At 39.7% G+C, this 21,083-nt stretch overlaps 1 long non-coding RNA gene across 1 annotated transcript; it reads left to right on the top strand.

Moving 5' to 3' along the window:
• Window positions 1-648: 648 nt before the first annotated feature.
• On the top strand, window positions 649-6,676 carry LOC118943628. The gene is made up of 5 exons (XR_005038961.1): window positions 649-907; window positions 3,802-3,897; window positions 4,050-4,126; window positions 4,213-4,306; window positions 6,011-6,676. It is a non-coding gene; the product is annotated as an uncharacterized LOC118943628 (long non-coding RNA).
• The last annotated feature ends 14,407 nt before the right edge of the window (window positions 6,677-21,083 follow it).

Here is a 21,083-nt window from a genome sequence, read left to right as displayed (position 1 = left end):
CTATGAGTGTACTATACTCTATAGTGGAATACAGTACCTTAGAGTTCAGTACAGTATAGGGCAGTACGGTATAGTACATTACAATACAGTATGTATGGCCCAAACATAATGTTAATGTTTGGGCTTTTGGAAAGTTGGAGCTCCCTGCATCTCAATACTCCATACTTTTTCCTGGAGTGTGCACTTTTCCCCTACCCATGTAGTGTTCCTCTGTAGCTCAGATGGTAGAGCACCACTTAACTCATGTAAGGCTGTTAAACATGTCCAATCACCATCCAGTTGTCCATCTTTCATAAGCCAATCACGTATTACTTTTGAAAGAAGGACACAGTCAATAGCCTCGCAAAACATCCATTGTATAAAAGATGGAGGGGTGTGAAGCTATTGGTTGACTCAGCCAACCATCTGGGTTAAAAAAAGGGTGAGGTTGTCATGCCTACTCCCGCTCTCTGATTCAGAGGGGTTGGGTTAAATGCAGAAGACACATTTTAGTTGAATGCATTCAGATGTATCCCCCATTCCCTCTCTCCAGACCTCGAAGTCACCGGTCTACTAACCACCATCACAGGCAACAATCATTACGCACACCTGCTCCCCATCATTACGCACACCCGCTCCCTATCATTATGTACACCTGGTCATCATTATCTCCTTGATTACTCCCCTTTTATTTGGCTCTCAGTAGACAGCAATCACTAGGTGTTATTGTTTTCTCTTACATTCTGTATACTTCATGTTTTGGTCATCTGCAGTGCTTCATTATTAAACTCACCTTCTGCACCTGCTTCCTGACTCCCGGCATATTATGTTACAGACGTCCAGACAGTGCACAATTGAGACAGAACTGTAGCTAGCTAGCCAACCTTCTTCAACTTTCTCCTAGACTATCAGCTTTTCATACTATAAGGTAAGATAAAAAATATGAATTGTACTGCAATGGTGATATTAACCAGAACCAACTTGTTTTCCAACAGTAGAATTTAAATAGCAACTGCTAACTTGTATCACTCAATGGAAGTTAGTTAGCATGGTAACAGTAATGTTACCGTAGCTCTAGCATACATTTTAATAGGTAAGAGAACTGATGAAGTTGGTGAGATCTAAAATATAATGCAATCTGTTAACTTGACCTTTTAAGTTATTGCGGATTTTTGTAAATGCTAAGTTTGCTAGCTATCTAGCTAACATTTTCTAGCTATATAGCTAGCTAAACAGCTTACAGTACAGTCACGAGTATCATTTGGTAACATTACAGTAGCATTAACTTTCAATGGGGGAGCTTTCAGAGTTAGACATTTTTTCTTTTCTTTTGACTACTTAGCTATGTAGCTATATTAAGTTAGATAATTTGATATCCAGGGTTGACCTTCCCTCTTGTTAGAAACATGTCTAGCCATAGCTAACGTTACCTGTATATACTATGTATTTGTTTATTAATTAAAATCAGTCAGTCCATGATATAGCCTAATTTCCCAAACTAGGGGTCTCGACCCTGATATGAAAATGTGGTCACAGGAGAATTTCCAAAATCCTGGTTAAAAAAAATATATTATGTTGTCTTTGTCTTTCAATCATTGCACTGTGGTTAACCTTAAATCTAAATACAAATGATTAAAATCAAAAACTAGAGCCCTTAGATCGTGGAAAAAGGCCGCACTTGACCTTTGTACTTGAATCATTCCCACGGTGAATGAATAATCCAGCTACACTATGAAAACACACACTATTTCAGAGACTATATTACCGGCTGCAACTGATATGGTGAGAACAATGTGTGGGGAGGCAGAGGCACAGAAACTCACATCAATACATTTGACAGATAACATTGTGAAACTAAGAATTAATGCTTTAGCTAGCAATCAAGAGGAAGCTCTGACTGAACGACTCACACTCCCCACCTTATGCTCACCAAATGGACGTTAGCTGTGAGGGCCGAGATGCATTGACTTTTGTTCGCTACATGTCGGGTGATGCTATTCATGAGGACATATTGTTCTGTCTCAAGATTCCTGAACATGAAACAGCACAGGGGATGTTCTGTGTGCTGCTTGGAAAAATAGACAAAAATCTGATTCCATGGTATCGAATGGTGGGCTTTTGCACAGATGGGGCTCCATCTATCACGGGACGGCGGGCAGGCCTCTGCACTCTAATTATAAATGTGTCTCCCTCTGCCATATGGACACACTGTATGATATACCCACTGAGCTATAATGGAGACACCGAGAGCAACTGGCAGCGAAAGAGCTGAGCGCAGAACTCTGAGTTATGCAGCAGGTAACTTTGATTGTAAACTACATTGCACATGCCTGTTCGCAAAACTGTTCTATTTCACACTGAGACCTGGTGGTTATCGAGGGGAAAATTTTGAAAAAATTTTAAATTGAGAGAGGAACTGTTATCATTCGCAATGGATGTAAGTAAAAAAAGACAGACATTCTGCGTAATGGAATGACAATGTGTCTCCTTGCCTATGTAACAGACTTATTTGGGGAACTGAACGCAAGCATGCAGGTGAAATATAAAAACATTCTACGTATGAGTGATCGAATCAGCAAAATCCCTTTGACCATGAGTCTGGTTCAGTTGACATCTGTTCTTAACTGACTTGCCTAGTAAAATAAATGTGACCAACTGTTGCAGACAACACATTCACGGGTCACTATGGATGACTTTTGGTTCCTGACTCAAAGGGAATAAATACTGTGCCGTCTCCCTCCTATCCTTAACTCATGGTACGCTGATTCAGTGCTCTCGCCACTGCATAAAAACTAAATCCAGGTTGGATGGTACAGAGATGAAGTGTGCTCTGTTGACCACACCCCCTGACTTTGAGAAGCTCTGACACGACATGCATCAAGCACACCCATCTCATTAGTGGTGGTGAGAAAATATCAATTATGTCAGACTAATTTGCAATTCACTGTCATAGCCCACATTAAGAGTATATGATGGTGAGTTGAAAATACGATCAGAAATACTGTTAGAATGTTTTGCAATTGACTGCCATAGTTCCAATTTTAAAAAAGTAAACATTTTAAATGCATTTTTTTTCACATGGTTGGGGATACGAACATTTTCAAATATCAAAATGATGTGGTGGGCCAAAACGTTTGGGAACCCCTAGCCTAAATTAACATGTTTGATTAGCCTACTAATTTCCCAATAACACCATGTATTCTTGTAGGCTGACTGTAATTAGCCTAGTTTTACATTACGTTTGCTATGTAATGAACAGCATCTTTATAACATTGTAACAATATGCAAAGACAATTTGAAACAAAGAAAGTATGCGCAGTGTCAAAGTCCCAAGCTGTGATCTTGTCAATAAATCGGTAAACAGGTTAAGAAAAGTACCAGAGAGAGCCAGGATCCATCACATTTTTGCAGATGCTTACTGAAGACTACATCGACAGATTTGTCAGCTAGTCGGCTAGGTGACTCGAACCAGCGACCTTTCGGTTAGTGGCCCAACACTCTTAATCGCAAGGCTACCCAGTTTCGGGTGAGGGGGATGGGTAGAGGGGTGAGCTGCTTGAGAGTGCCGTGAGATCGTGAAGTCACCAGCAGGGGACTTCCTAACACAGGCCTTGTTATGTATTGTTACAGATATAGAATTGTCCAGTGCAGGTCTTTGGACAACTCTGCTCACGGGGCTTCAGAGGTGTACCTGTGGATTTCACCCCAGGAGGTCAAATTAAAAAAAGCTTAAAACAACATGCAATCTCTTTTCTGATTTACTGAAGTGAGATATCGTACTCTAGTGTTGTCTCTGTATTTCACCCCCTATATATTAAGCAGGTCTCTATTAGTGGTCCTGCTGGGCCAGCACCTACAACTCCGCCAGCATCTGCTGTTTAGACTCCTCCATTGAGGACTGCAATGAACTTGTCAATGGTAAATATTGCATTTTTTTGTCACATTATTTTTCCTCAATTCTTATGGCGCTGCTGCTGTAATAGAACACTGATTCAGATAATCCTTTTGACAGGTGACTTGGATTCGTCCTCTGTTTATTGTGACTTTTAGGTTTTTTCTCTCTTTTGCAGTTCAGTAATAAAGGTTTGGGAGCTCTCATGTGTCTGCAGCAATACCAAACCTTAACTTAGCACGGAAGCCTGTTCAGGTAAATAAAATGCAAGCTGATCTGTTTTTATAACAGTATAATCTTCAATAATCCTAAAGAAACTACATTTTTTCAACGGACACAAGATGTCCGTAGCCCAGCCAAGTTGTCTACAGCCTTTGTGAGTGCCCCCAACCTTGCATTGGCCTCTTGAGTGCCCAAATCCTTGCATCGCTGTCTGTGAGTGGCATTTTAACTACTACATCATGCACTGTTGTCATTTTATAACGAATACCTAGAACTTGTTTTGTTCGGCTTATGACCAAAGGATAAGAGTTGGTGTTGATCTTTTACTCTCTGATAATGAGAGGAATGTCACACCCTGACCTTAGTGTTCTTTGTTTTCTGTTCGTGGTGTTGGATTATTTGTGGATTCTATTTTTCCGGGACAGTTTAGTGTAGTTTGTTTTGGACTGGGTATTTTATGTGCCATTGTGTTTGTCCGTTTTCACTGTCTGTGGAATAAAGATCCACGTTCTGAACTAACCTGCTCTCTGCGTCTGACTCCTCCACCCACTACTTCTAGAAGCCGTGACAAGGAAAGACTTCTTCCATGAACAAATACTGTGATTCCCTAATATGCCAAACTAATTTCTTCCACATGGGTACAGTAGAAAGGGAAACAATAACAGTTATCTAATTTGGCAACGACAAAATAATGCAATGTACAGTATAAATGTAGCTAATGTACAGTATAGGCCTAGGCTAGCCAATTTTCTCTATAACAGCCAGGTGTCACATACAGTACATGATGTGCACTTGCAAACTAACAGTTATATATCATCAATGTAAGTTGACAAACAAACACATGACAGACAGTACCTGATAATGACAAGAAAAACTTAAACAAATACTGTCCTGCCATAATACTCCTAACTCCTCTGCAAAGTACACATTTGACAAAGGGGACATGAATAGCGATGCTAGCTCAATGACAACATGTAGCCTACAGAAAGTTCAGTAGCTAGCTAGCATGTACAGCTTTCACAAATACAAATTTCATAAATGACTGAAATACAGTAATATGCCAATATATTGGTGGGAGACCATTATGAAACACTGTCAGTGACCATATAAACTCATTATAAGTGATAGGATTGATTACGATTTCATTGGACAATTTTTCCGTAACCTTTTCTCTTCCACATGGGTACAGTAGACAGGGAATAGTTTAAGGGGGGCAGGGAATGTTTATGAGGGGGAATGCAGAAGGAGAAGGGAGTGTGCAACATTCAAAAAGTCAACATCAGGCACGACATGGGATGGGAGCCTGCCGAGCCAACCGAGGCAAGGAAACCTCTTGAGCCAGCTAAGGCATGGAAGCTCGATGAGCTAGCTGAGGCACCCTCGGTTCCATTGGTGGCGGCATTCCTCATGAAGCTGGTTGAGAGAATGCCAAGCATGTGAAAAGCTGTCATCAAGGCAAAGGGTGGCTACTTTGAAGAATCTTAAATAGAAAATATATTATGATTTATTTAACACATTTTTGGTTACTACATGATTCGATTTGTGTTATTTCATAGTTTTGATGTAATCACTGTTATTCTACAATGTAGAAAATAGTAAAAATAAAGAAAACCGTTGAATGAGAAGGTGTGTCCAAACTATTGACTGGTTCTATATTAAATACATTTCACTGACACAGTATATTTTGCATGAGTTATCTTGTTGTTATTAGTCCCACCCTTCAGCTCTACTCAACCCCTCCCATAGATCTCTCAACACCATCCATATTGGATTTATGTGGCATAAAGTTGAACTGTGCTGTGATGTTTCACAAAAGTTCTAAACCTTTCTATTCTCATAGTTTCTACAGATTGTAAATTAAAGATTTTTTTCTAAAAGTATTGTTATATTATTGATTGCTTGTCTATGACTTTTCAGATCACCCAGTTGTGCTATCTGCGGAGTTAGCTCCAGGTAAATGTTGCAATTCTTCAGCCATTCCTGGACCTGCGACCAAAATCACCTACATATGGACAGTACGAAAACAAATGACCTAATGATTCTGTCTCTTCGCAGAAAAATCTGCATTCTATTGGTTGTAAGAATGTTGTATAATAATTTAAACACAAAAACTCAAAGTTTTGAATCCGGTGTCGTTTTGCATATCAGTTCATAAATCATGTGCCATGGAACCAGTACAGTGAACATCTCTTCCCAAATATTTTGAAATCTATTTTGCACAGCTGTCAATGTTTTGGTCCTTAATTTTCTATAACCAATTTAGATCTTTAATGCAGGGCCAACAGATGAGTTCCCTACTCCCCCCCCCCCTTCTTCTTGCCTCCTCCTTTTTTGTGGTAATGCTGTAATCAGTTGGTTGTAATTTTGGGTAGAGCAGACATTTCCATATATTTATGTTAGCTGATTGTGGAACATAACTCCAACAGTCCTATTTATGATACATTTAACAGAGATTATACATGTTTTAATCAATTAGTATATTTGAGTTTAACCACAATATTTCTTGTATTATTTGTCTTTTCTTGTGGATTAAATTGAAATTGCAAACAACTTTCTATGGTTTGTTTTAAAAATAAAATGTTGGTGATTTAATTTCATGTAACTGAAAGTGAGGTTGTAATCTGAATAAAGTGAAAAAGGACATTCTTGAACATGGGGTGAGACATTCTTACTAATCAGAGACCAGTTTGGATTTAAGTATTCCTTTTGTATGACCTGAAGCCTTTAGTGAGAGGTCTAAAGTTTTAATAATGAATAATTTCTTTCCTCCGAACTCATATTCATTATATAAATAGACTCGTTTAATGTTGTCTGACTTGCCATTCCAAATAAAATGGAATCTTTTTTGCTCATATAATTGAAGAAAAAAAAGGTATCTTGGTGTAGGCAAGACCATAAGCAAATAGGGAAACTGGGATATGACTAAAGAACGGTATTTTCCTTTCCATGGTAGCAAGATCTTATCTATTTTTGCAAACTTTCTATTAAAATGTATTGTGGTGAGATCATTTATTTTGGGGCTAGGTGTAAGGTCCTGGGTGTCGTGAGGGTGAAATCAGGCGCAGGAAAGCAGAGTTCAATAAAGTGCTTTTTTAATGCACACACGGTGAACTACGGTCACCCCACTTACGGGTGCTCAACCCAAATGCCCCAGACACAGGGAAATGAAAACAGTCTAGCACTAAATACACGAACATGAACATCTAATGCAAACACCAGGTTTACAATAATCAATCCCGCACAAAGAACCAGGCGGGCCGGCTGACTAATAAAGCCTCACTAATTATAACCAACTCAAAACAGGTGTAATCAATAAACACATAAGGAGGGGGAGAAAATAATCAGTGGCAGCTAGTAGGCCGGGCGACGACGACCGCTGAGCGCCACCCGAACGGGAAGGGGAGCCACCTTCGGTCGGAGTTGTGACAATATGTATACAGAGAATGTCCACATCCCCCGTCAGACCATTTTATTGGTACAATAACTCTGGTAACAGAAACGAGTTTATACAAATTACAGGTCTATTTCAGCACTGTCAACATTGCTCTTACAGTCTATTACAATGTAGCCTATTTCAGCACTGTCAACATTGCTCTTACAGTCTATTGCAATGTAGCCTATTTCAGCACTGTCAACATTGCTCTTACAGTCTATTGCAATGTAGCCTATTTCAGCACTGTCAACATTGCTCTTACAGTCTATTGCAATGTAGCCTATTTCAGCACTGTCAACATTGCTCTTACAGTCTATTGCAATGTAGCCTACTGGTCCTTTTGTGGCCTATTGCACGTAACCTATTAATAAATATTGCTCTTGTGATCGAAACAGGAATACAAAATCCATAAGTTTAACATTGCAACCTTTCACATCATTGGTTTTTCTCATTTGTTCAGTCAAGGACAGATAAAAGATGATCAGAGTGAGAAAATTGATAGCTCGATTTAATAAACATCCTCGGGAATGATCTCCGTGACCTAGGGCTGGCGCTGCAGTCGCTCGCCACTTCCTGCCTTTGGTGAACGAATCAAGTGGGATGATTCATTTGAGTGACTGAGGTAGTTGAGTTTGATGGATCATTCCTAAAAACGCCAGCTCTAATCTTTCAGCTTTCCTCTTTTTTTTAGGTTATTCACAGATCAGTGGGTTTTCCGGGCTAATCCTGCTCTAGCCCTATAGACGTTCCCCCTTGTCTGTGTACATGGTATTTATCACACACTGACAGGTGGAGTCCTTCACTTGACGACAAATAACCTTCACTAAAGGGGAGGCAGGCAGTTGAGTGGTAGTTTGCAGTTATTTTGGATACATTTCACAGTGGAGAGGGAGAGATGTATGGTGTCCTTGTTGGTTAGCGAGAAAGATGGCCCCCTCTCAGTTTCCCCACAGAATAATCATTCTGAGCCTCAGCCATGCCTTAGACAACTTAATCAGACAGCCCCTCTACCTGTAAAGTGGCTGGGTTGATTTGATTGCCATTTTTATTGGATCGCCGGGCCATCCATCAAGCCAATGGGGGACAGCTGTACAGATGTGACCACTCGTCATTCGTTAGTAGCCTTGGAAACATTGTTTCGGTGAGGCTGCGTGGGCTGTCATGGGAGGTAAATCAGGGTTCTGGTGTTTTTCTCCTTCAACGCACTAGCGTGGTCGTTAAATCATGTTGAAAACTGGTGTCGTCATGCCAAAGTGTTTTCACCCATCCGACGGATAGAGTCCCATCAACCTGTGAGAATGTCAGCACTTTTATCCTTCTCTTCAAAAAGGCTGTTTGTCCCCTTTAGGCCCATTAAGTGTCACATTTTTTTCATGAGGAGGTAACTTAGTTGAAGAGTTTTGCTTTGGCATGACTTTTGAATAGTTATTATTAAGAACAAATATCAGAATTGAGATGCACATGTCAATGTTATGTCAACTCTTTCTTACAATAGAAGATCTGATCTAAAGCCCCAAAAATGTGCTATCAGACAAAGTTACTCATCACGTGACTGTGGTTCTGGAGTCTGGACCACCACTGCTACATAGTGGTAAAATAGTCAAGTTTCCCATGTCTGTATTTAACTCCATAATAATAACTGTACTAACAATGCAGTTTCATAGATGTTACTATGATAACAAGATTGTAACTATCAGTTATTACACAATTGGAACAAGGAATGTGTAATTACACATCCACTTGCTGTAGGTTATTCCGCATGTGTATTTACTGATGTTTACTGATGTTATTACACATTTTCTTGTTCCACTATGTAACTGTTTTTTAATTACACATTTGAAAGCCACCTGTAAATTACCATGTTTAAAAAAAAATACATATTTTACATACCTTAAGGGAACATTTTGACATTTGCCATATGGTTAGTGAGAAAGACCACATTGCAAATGTACGGTCCCTTACTAGATGTCCGAAAACGTTTGTAAAATTCGTGGACGGCGTCGGGCCATGCGGCAGGGCCGGATCTTCCAGGAAGTCATCAAACTCTCTCTCTCTGACATTCGGTTTCCGTTTTATATAATAATCAAATTTTGGTAATTTTTCCGCTGAGGGCGAATGGAATCATATTGCAAATGTACAAAACATCACGAATCACGACGTGGCCTTATCTCCTAAACGGAAAAGACTTCGAAGACGAAACTTGGTGAGCAAAGGTTTGGCATAATGGTCAGTTGGCCCCGAACAAGATGGCATCTAGGCCTCAACGGTTTTTGAGTTATGGCCATTTTTCTGTGATTAAAGGTCCAAAATGAAAATAGAGCAATAATTTTTCCGCTTGACGTCAAAGTAAAGGAACCTACGGTGTCAATAAAAAAAGAACCAGCCATTTATCTATCGTCATTTAAGAGAAATCGTACAATGTCAAATTGGTGATGTCCAAAAATAGTAAAAAAAAAAAAAAACAGTTACAGATCCAGTTGCAGCGTGTTCATATGAATCTTTTTAAAGTGTGCTTCGGAGCTCTGAGAGATTTCTGTGATTTTCTGTGATTTTCTGAAATAACACACCTTCACTAAACCCTCCGTAAATAAGTCAGTTCTTAACGTAAAGACTTACAACTCAGGATTCTGTAAGAGCCTACCTCAATAAAGACGTGTTTACCTGTGCCAACCGGAAGTGCCTTAAAATGGTGTCATAGGTGCTGTTTTGAAGGGTTAAAAAGGTCAGATCTTTTTAAAACTTCATGTGTGATTACGCAACCCTCATGAACTGTAAATCAGTCATTTTTCCCAACAGATGTCAAAGAAAAGCTCTCTCTCTCACACACACACACACACACACAGAGCAAGGATGGAGTGACAAAGTGCGGTGCTCAAAAACACACAGAGCCTACAATGGCATTTCCATATTCTCAAGGCCGTGCCGAGTTCAACGAGATGCCCCGCTTGACCGTAGCTCGCTCTGAGTGCAGCGACCTTGAAAAAAAGAATGCCCAAAATGAAGGATGGCCCTAAATGTAATTTGCTTTTAGGTGACAGTGAGAGAACCGAGAAGCACAATTTGACCTCAGGTACGTTCCTGAGGTCCTCCCGATCTGTGCAAGCCTAACCTTGACCGTGTGGCATTAACCCTTAACAGTAAATCAGGGTTTTTTGATCTCACAGATTACAATGACTTCTCTCCCCATAGGAATACATTGCCTGCTCCTCTAAAGTCAACCTGAAGCCTATGTGGGTTATGAATGCCTTATGAATCTGTCTTCGATGACAGTCCATCAGGCCACTATGAGGTCTACCTGTGTCGATTCTAAGCTTCCAGAAGCAACCGGAAGTGGTTAAAATCACACTAAAAAAAATGTTCCATACCCAACCTGCAGTTTGATAGAAATAGTACATTCAACCCTGTGTAAATCAGTCAGTTCTTAACCTAAAGACTTAAACCTCAGGATTCTATAAAATCATACCCCAATGAGGATATGTGCCAACCGGAAGTGCCATAATTGGTGTCAGAGGGGCTGTTTCGAAGTGTTAAAAAAGTCAGATCTTTACAAAACTTCATATGTGCGATTAGGCAACACACATTAACTGTAAATCAGTCATGTCTCCCATAAAATGTCCAAGAAAAACTAAATCACACACACACACACACACACACACACACACAGCTTGGAAGGAGGGAAACATTGGGGTGCGTAGAGACAGACTGTGCCTGCAATAGTTAACTTTGTTCGAACCTATTAAAACCTGTTAAAGAACCGTCAGACCTAGAGTTCTGAAACTTTAGAAACCTGTTCTAGAGCTCAGGTCGATAGTTTGTGGTGAGTTAGTGGCTCTAGATGGTTCTCCTTGGAACGAGAAACAGCCTCGTACATTTGCAATAACTTCAATTCATTTTTGCATCACGAAAATGCCGACATTTAGAAATGTCCCAGAGTCGCAAGACTAGGTGCATTGCGATCGCCTCGGCTCATATAGACGGACGCCAACGTTTCTGTCCGATAGCTCATTCAAGGACCCAGTAGCAAGTCATGGAAAAAAGTGGATTTTCAGCACCAATTAAGGTCTTGCTCGGGCACCAAATGACCTATCGAGCCGAAACTTGGGTTTCGGGGTCGCCTCAGCTAGACCTACACATAATGTCAGAACTGGACCCGCAGCTAGAACGTAACTACGTGTTTTACATTTTTATTATGGTTTGAACAGAAGGTGTTGTGAATTTTGGGCCAGCTCTGAAGTATGTGATAGTTGGCTTCTAAACGAGTTGGAAAAAGCGAGTGTGGTGTCAGTTTGTATCAGTTTGGTTTCAGAATGATATCTAATTGACTGATGGACGGACGGTGGCTTGCTGGTGACTTTTTTCCATTTGCAATATGTTTAAACAGTGAGGTACCATCAACAAAGTGACATTCTGAAATCAACCCCAACGAGCGATGGAGAGGAACCAGAATCACTGCCCAGCCATCCTGAGTTCATCGGGCCAGTCAATTTTGCATTCCTGAAGGACTTTTGAGCATGCCAAATTCGTGATGGTAAATGCCCATTGAACCATATTGCAAATGCACAGTGCATTTGTGATTGTCATTTCTCTGGTTGTGGTTTGATTTGCTCAGCAGAGGGGTTGAACAAGATAATTTACTTAAGACTATGGTGTCTCATGTAGACAAGTTCATTCGCTTTCCATCAGAGGAACTGTTAGAATTATGTACAAAAGGACAGCTGTTGAAGATCGCTGAACACTACAAGGTTGAATGATTGAAATTAGTTAAATTCTGTTACGTTGCGAAGTGACTATGAATCGTTGGAAGTGACTATGAATCGTTGGGAAGTGAGAAGTGACTATGAATCATTGGGAAGTGACTATGAATCGTTGGGAGTTGCTGTAAAAATTAAGGACCCTGATATTCTTTTCGTTGGAGTTTGTAGCTGTTATGGTCTTTTGTGCCATGTTCTTGAATGTTTACATGACTGACCATTGTTTGGGGTTGTCATGTTCTATCTTTCCTGTCTGTTCCCTCCTGGTCTTGTGTTCTTCTTGTGTTCTTCTTTCCTCCTAAACATTGCTTCCTGTTGTCATAGCAGAATCAGAATTAGTTGGGTAACATAGATACAATGTTTTATTTTCATAATATTCTTGTGAGATACTTGTCATTTAGAATGTATTTTGTTGTACTATAGTGTTGGCCGTTTTTAGTTATCATTTCTCTGTCAGGTCTCAGTTACTTGGGCCCCAGAAAGGGGAGAGGTCAAGCTTGTCTTCATATGTAAACATATCTTTTAAACCACGTGAAGGGATGATTGAGGGGGAACCAATTATCTCTTGGCTTCACAATGTCTGTGTGCCAGTCACTCCCTACTTTTCCCATCGGGGCGAGGAGGATGGCAGTGTCTGGAACCATTCTATGTTCCCTCTGAGGTTACCCTTATCTTGACCTAGAGTTGTATTTGGGATGGGAGTGTCTAAAATGACAATTGATATATACCATTGGGTGAGGTAGTGAGGTAATGTCTTGGTGCTATTTTGTACCAAGAACGAGATAAGAGCTTCGTTTGGGAGACCAAACTGAACGATAATTAATAGCTAAATACTGTCTGGCGATGGGATACTCCTCTCTCAAGTAAAATCTTTCTTTGTATAATGTTCTTAAGATCTGTTATTTGTCATGTCGACTAGGGGGGTGGATCTTTCCTATAAAGGATCTCAGTTGCCATTATGTTGACACTCTCAGAGAATTCATTTATAGACACTGAATTGATCTGAGAGTCACAGGGTTGTGATGGAGCTCATATAATTAAATATGGACTTTATGATAACTCTGACTTGTGTGTGGTTTGCTCTAATGATTTGGTAATACAGGAAATTTCCATTTTTCTACGAGGAAGGGATGTGAATCTTCACTCGGTGACCGTTCCTGACGATCTAGGTAAATAAATTGTGCACGAGGGATCCCCCAAACTTGGGATCTTAGGGAAACGACACTTCGGGAACGAAGCAGATGGACCAACCTTTGATCTGAGAGGAAGCGAGCTGAGTGGATACCACATCTCAAACTGAGTTTTTTTTTTAAGAAAAAGATGAGCGAACCACACACAGATTTGAAGTCGAGTTTTTTAAATATGCCTGTTACGTATACTCTGAGCGTGAATTACTTTGTAAGGAAGGCACCTTGGCGGCGTAAGCAGGACCGAGTCAGAGGAGAGTAATCTGAGAGTTTGTGGACTCTGCCACTGTACGGTTGCGAGTGACCAAGAGCTGTCCTGACACTGAATTGATCACAGTGGGATTGGTGCGGTCTGTAGGGGTGAGGGGCCAGGGGACTGTGTGTTCTTTTTGAAACATGGTACTTGGTGAAGCCCTTATTGGAAGAAAGACCTCATTCTGTGCGTCTGTGTGATTGTCTAAGTGACCCTCAGAAGTGGTGAATTCCAATTATTGTAAATGTGCTAGCCAGGTATGCCCTGGGTTACTCTGTGTGAGTATTTTGTTTTGTAGGTGCGTTCTGTGTGGGCGCGGCAGGTTGACTCTGTGTGGGTAACCTTTATATGTTCTGATGTTCTGTGTGGACGTCTGACCAATCCTGTGTGGATCTGTTTCCTAGTCATTAAATGTCGATTTTATTCTTTGATTGCTAATCTATTCATTTGGCATATGAGAATAATTGCTGGAGTAACGCTTGTACCTTTAATAAACTAGGGCTATTACTTTTCCGGGAATTGCCAATAATGACGTGTCTTGATTTTACTTGTAAAGTGGGTTAATTTGCGAAGAATCTTAGTCATTTACATAGCCTTAGTGGTGTAGTGGTGAGCATAGCTGCTTTCCAAGCTGGAGTCCCGGGTTCCGCTCCCAGCGCTAACTGAATTGAGTTTTTGATTGTAACTAATCTATTTGTATGTTTTGCCTGGAAAGTTATGGTTGCTAGTGTTTGTATAAGATATAAATTGAACGTTTTTAATAGATTGTTTAGGTTAAATTGATAGACTAATTCATTCAACTTAGAATAATAACGAAGCGAATTTTGATGCAAGACGATGTCTGTTCACTAAATTATCTGCTTGAATAATGTATTGAGAATTGAGTCGTATTTAAATTACTGTATCAAGAGAAGACAGTTACCTAAGTTAAATAAAATCTGAATAATAGTGGAGAGATAATTAGAAAGTGAAGTGATTACCGAAATGAAAGTGATTACCGGAATGAAAGTGATTACCGAAATGTTTTTCATTCTTATAGATTGACTAACACATAATTTTGGCGATGTCTGTGTTGTTTTTAAAGAAATAGGATACAACTTATAAAGCTTGGTTTTAAAGCTTACGATAGAGGTAAGGAAAAATGTTGAAAGGAGAGGGGTTATATATTTTTGCCCAATGGGAAAAAAGGAAATAGGATATGTTGAGCTGAAAGTAAGGAAGAGAGTTAGTTGCTGCTACAAATTTTCAGGGTAAGTTGCTAGAGGCAGGTAGATTGTTGTAGAATGACGTAAAACTGCGTCATTACGTTGAATATACAACAACATTACTCAAATTGTTTTGACCGTTGTTCAGGTACACTCTTTTCTGTACTTCTGGCAGTACAATTTTGATTGAGAGATGTTGATTGCTGTTGTAAGTTCTGTTCAAGATCAAACATTCATGACCAACTATGTTCATTGGGCTTTATTTGGCTGTAAGAAAGGGAGATCTGAATGTTTGAATAGTAAAACCATGTGAGAATGGATTCTGATGGTTGATTCTTGGTTTGATTGTTTAGGTAACACCAGTTAATTTGAGCAGGAAAGTTCATGTAGTCTAACATTATAGTATGTTTGAATTATGTGGAACAATGTCAGGTCAGTAACCTCTTAGAGCGATGTGAGACGCTAGCGTCCCACCTAGTCAACAGGAAATGGAAGTGCGCAATGCCAAATGCTAATAGTATTCGATAAAACTCAAACTTTCATTAAAACACACATGCAGGGTACTGAATTAAAGCTACACTCGTTGTGAATCTAGCCAACATGTCAGATTTTTAAAAATGCTTTTCGGCGAAGCATGAGAAGCTATTATCTGATAGCATGCAACACCCCGAAATACCTGAAGGGGACGTAAACAAAATAATTAGCGTAGCCGGCGCTACACAAAACGCAGAAATAAAATATAAAACATTCATTACCTTTGACAAGCTTCTTTGTTGGCACTCCTATATGTCCCATAATCACAATTGGGTCTTTTTTCCGATTAAATCCGTCCATGTATACCCAAAATGTCCATTTATGAAGCCTGTCTGATCCAGGAAAAAACTGCTTTACAAACGTCATTTTTTACAATTAACAAAGCAACGCCAAATGCTAATAGTACTCGCTAAAACTCAAACTTTCATTAAAACACACATGCAGGGTACTGAATTAAAGCTACACTCGTTGTGAATCTAGCCAACATGTCAGATTTTTAAAATGCTTTTCGGCAAAAGCATGAGAAGCTATTATCTGACAGCATGCAACACCCCAATATACCTGAAGGGGACGTAAACAAAATAATTAGCGTAGCCGGCGCTACACAAAACGCAGAAATAAAATATAAAACATTCATTACCTTTGATGATATTCTTTGTTGGCACTCCTATATGTCCCATAAACATCACAATTGGGTATTTTTTCTGATTAAATCCGTCCATGTATACCCAAAATGTCCATGTCCATCCACTGATCCATGGAAAAGCACCATTCCAAAACGCAACGTCATTTTTTTAAATTAAAAAAGTTGCCTATAAACTTTGACAAAACACTTCAAACTACTTTTGTAACCCAACTTTAAGTATTTGTAAACGATCTGTATTCTATAGCAGCTACTCTTGAAATCATTGTCCATTGTCTCTCTCCCATAAGCCTCTACCTGTATACTGGATGACAGGAAGGGTCTATTTCTCATTCCACCGAGGATTAAATCCCATGAAATTGACAGTACTGGCGACATCGTGTGGAAGCTGTAGGAACTGTCAACTGATCGCCATTTATTTATTGCCATAGACAATTCAGAGACTGGCGGATGAATACTTTTTTTTGTGACCAGGTTTTTCTTGGGATTTCGCTTGCTGTTCACGTTCTGTTATAGTCACAGACATGATTTAACCAGTTTTAGAAACTTCAGAGTGTTTTCTATCCACACATACTAATCACATGCATATACTATATTCCTGGCATGAGTAGCAGGACTTTGAAATTTTGCGCGATTTTTAACAAAATGTTGAAAAATAGTCCCGCGCTCTAAGAGGTTTTAATTAAGTTAAATCAACTCCTAAAACAAACAATAAACAAATAAACAAACCCAATTAAATCAGCAATCTAATAATTTCAACCTGTTGATATAAATTTAGTAAAAACTATCCGGATTTTTAACAAATCTAAAATCTTTCAAAAGTTGGCGCTGTCTCATCAGAGTAAAAATCTAAACAAACTTTTTTTCCCACTCATATCCACAAAGTTTTCATTCCCCAAAGGTCAATACTGTTCAGCACATCCATTAATGATCTTCCTTTGGTCTGTACAGGGTCTGAAGTTCCAATGTATGCAGATTATACAGTGATGAATTCATGCAAATAACAAACTACACAAGAACTCACTACTATAATGGTTCAGATGACAAAATTACTCAGAGACTCATGTTTACATCTAAATAAAATAAAACACAGTCTGCATGATCCTCAAAAAACAACAACTGATGCCCCTGAGACAGATGTCTATGTATCAGGGGAAAAGCTCCCGGTGGTATCTGATTTTAATTACCAAGGCATCATACTTGATTCCAACCTCTCTTTTAAAAAGCAAAATAAAAAAGGAACTCAAAAAACCAAATTCAACCTAGCTAATTTCCCAAAACATATGAAATTGTTTTGACTATAGGGGTAACAACACTATAATTAAAATCTATGATACTCCCCCACTTAACATACTAGTTTACTAGTTTGGCCCAAGCTTGCTTTTCAACATTCATACCCATTCAGTCTTCTGCCAACAGGCTCTCAAACTACTCAATCTGCAATCAACTTTAACCCTTTAACAACATTTAACAGTCAATATATAATATAACCCTAACCCTAACCCTTTAACATCATAGTCAATATATAATATAACCCTAACCCTAACCCTAACCCTTTAACAACATTTAACAGTCAATATATAATATAACCCTAACCCTAACCCTAACCCTTTAACATCATAGTCAATATATAATATAACCCTAACCCTAACCCTTTAACAACATTTAACAGTCAATATATAATATAATTTAAAATACAAAGTGCTGGAGTAAAGAGGCAAAAATGCTTAACAGTCCCAGTAATTAAAAATGCTTAACAGTCCCAGTAATTAAAAATGCTTAACAGTCCCAGTAATTAAAAATGCTTAACAGTCCCAGTAATTATGGAGGCCACTGTGCAATCAGAAAGTATTCAGAACCCTTCCCTTTATCCACATTTTGTTACGTTACAGCCTTATTCTAAAATTGATTAAATTATACATTATAAATAATACATATACTCATCAATCTACATACAATACTCCATAATGACAAAGTGAAAACAGGTTTAGAATTTTTGGATAATTTATAAAAAAATAAAAATAAACATATTTACAGTACATACGTATTCAGACCCTTTGCTATGATACCTGAAATTGAGCTCAGGTGCATCCTGTTTCCATTGACCATCCTTAAAATGTTTCTACAACTTGTTTGGAGTCTCACTGTGGTAATTTAAAATGATTGGACATGATATAGACAGGTGTGTGCCTTTCCATATAATTTCCAGCAGTTGACAATGCATGTCAGTCCAAAAACCAAGCCATGAGGTGGAAAGAATTGTCCCTAGAGCTCCAAGACAGGATTGTGTCGAGGCACAGATCTGGGGAAGGGTACCGCAAAATGTCTACCGCATTGAAGGTCCCCAATAACACAGTGGCTTCCATCATTCTTAAATGGAAGAAGTTTGGAACCACCAAGACTCTTCCTAGAGCTGGCCGCCCGTCCAACCTGAGCAATCTGGGGAGAAGGGCCTTGGTCAGGGAGGTTACCAAGACCCCGATGGTCACTCTGATAGAGCTCCAGAGTTCCTCTGAGGATATGGGATAACCTTCCAGAAGGACAATTATCTCTGCAGCACTCCACCAATCAGGCCATTTATGGTTGTGGCCATACGGAAGCCGCTCCTCACTAAAAGGGACATGACAGGACTTTCAGACCATGAGAAACAAGATTCTCTGGTCTGATGAAACCAAACTTGAACTCTTTGGCCTGAATGCCAAGTGTCACATCTGGAAGAAACCTGGCACCATCCCTACGGTGAAGCATGGTGGTTGCAGCATCATGAGGTGGGGATGTTTTTCGAAGGCAGGGACTGGAAGACTAGTCAGGATCAAGGGAAAGATGAACAGAGCAAAGTACACAGATCCTTGATGATAACCTGCTCTAGGTTCACCTTCCAATAGGACAATGACCCTAAGCACATGCCGAGACAACGCAGGACTGGCTTCTGGAAATGTCTCTGAATGTCCTTGAGTGGCCAATCAGAACTTGAGTGGCCAATCAGATCTAACATCCCTGGAGATGTCAACTTAACGTCTCAAGATGGAACTGAAAATGACAAGTGTTATGACATTATACTTATAGGGCCCGTTTCCCGGACACAGAATAAGACTAGTATTGGGCTAAGTACCATTTTCAATAGAACACTTGGCTTAAACTGGAAAACAGCCCAGAGTGGTAGACCACTGAGACATTAACATGGGCATACCTGCATTCCCTGGTAATGATTATAATTAAACGTGGCAGCGACTTGGTGCTGCATAGAACACCCATTTATCTCTGGGTCCAAATCTCTGAGCATCTCCTCAGCCACCTTTCATACAAAACATAATGAGTATGAAAACTCATGAAGACACAACACCTAGGAATAACAGCATACTTGACTCAGCAGCTGAGCACCATACCAACACACATTCAACTCAACATCTCTGCAAAGCTGTACCCCCCTCTCTACACAGAAATCCCTAGTACATATCAAATCAAATGTATTTATATAGCCCTTCTTACATCAGCTGATATCTCAAAGTGCTGTACAGAAACCCAGGCTAAAACCCCAAACCGCAAGTAATGCAGGTGTAGAAGCATGGTGGCTAGGAAAAACTCCCTAGAAAGGCCAAAACCTAGGAAGAAACCTAGAGAGGAACCAGGCTATGAGGGGTGGCAAGTCCTCTTCTGGCTGTGCCGGGTGGAGATTATAACAGAACATGGCCAAGATGTTCAAATGTTCATAAATGACCAGCATGGCCAAATAATAATAATCACAGTGGTTGTCGAGGGTGCAACAAGTCAGCACCTCAGGAGTAAATGTCAGTTGGCTTTTCATAGCCGATCATTCAGAGTATCTCTACCGCTCCTGCTGTCTCTAGAGAGTTGAAAACAGTAGGTCTGGGACAGGTAGCACGTCCGGTGGACAGGTCAGGATTCCATAGCCGCAGGCAGAACAGTTGAAACTGGAACAGTGGCAGGGACAGCAAGGAGTCATCATGCCAGGTAGTCCTGACGCATGGTCCTAGGGCTCAGGTCCTCCGAGAGAGAGAAAGAGAGAATTAGAGAGAGCATACTTAATTTCACACAGGACACCGGATAAGACTCCCATTCGGAGTCAGTGTCACTGTGAAAGAAAATTTTAAGTTAGAATAGTTTCAAATATGAGCCCTGTATCAACAGGTACAATAAACAGATATATATATAGAGAGTTGAAGGTTGAAGGTTGAATATATTAGGTTGAATATGTAATTATATTATTATTACCTGCTAGATCTACTGTCTCTTTTATATTATGATATTTCAGCTAGATCTACTGTCTCTATTATATTATGACAGACCAGCTAGATCTACTGTCTTTATTATATTACAACAGACAAGCTGTATCTACTGTCTCCATTTCACTTTGGCCATTGATGTGGTCCTGCCCTCTCCTCAACAGCCTCAAATAGGCTAGTTCATGTGGGTTGGGGTGGGGCGGCAGACACGCATCTCACATTTCATGACATTACATGTTTATATATTGCTTCTACAATTTAAAAAAAATCACAAATAATAGTTTATATTATTAATTTCAAACAAGGGCATTAGCATGATAAGAACCTACCAGTCCAAAATGATGTCCTCTCCCGTTCAAAAAATATTCCTCCACAATCGCTAAATGAAGCATCCTACAACAATCTCTGTCTCACCTTCCCAATCAATTTATTCTAAAATGGTGTGTACATCTGTATATCTAGACTTAGATTTAGCTTTCCCTGACTTAGTCGCCATAATGATTGATATATAAACAGCTGAATCTGCGTGCTCACCAAACAATGCAGTGCGTAATATGTGCTTCTCCTTCCGGTATGAAACTTCAATAGCGAATGACTCTTGTTATGCTGGAGCTTACTACATGGGTTGGTCTTGCAACACATAAACATGGCGTATTGTCGTTTAGCTGAGCTCATTGGCTATCTACCCAGCTAGATTTCAAGACGATCAGTGGTCATTGGGTTAAAAGACAGTCAATCAA

Source organism: Oncorhynchus mykiss, chromosome 22 (genome assembly GCF_013265735.2).
Source record: "Oncorhynchus mykiss isolate Arlee chromosome 22, USDA_OmykA_1.1, whole genome shotgun sequence".
Classification (NCBI taxonomy): domain Eukaryota; kingdom Metazoa; phylum Chordata; class Actinopteri; order Salmoniformes; family Salmonidae; genus Oncorhynchus; species Oncorhynchus mykiss.
Note: the sequence above shows the minus strand (reverse complement) of the source record. Positions and strands in the feature narration are given on the sequence as shown.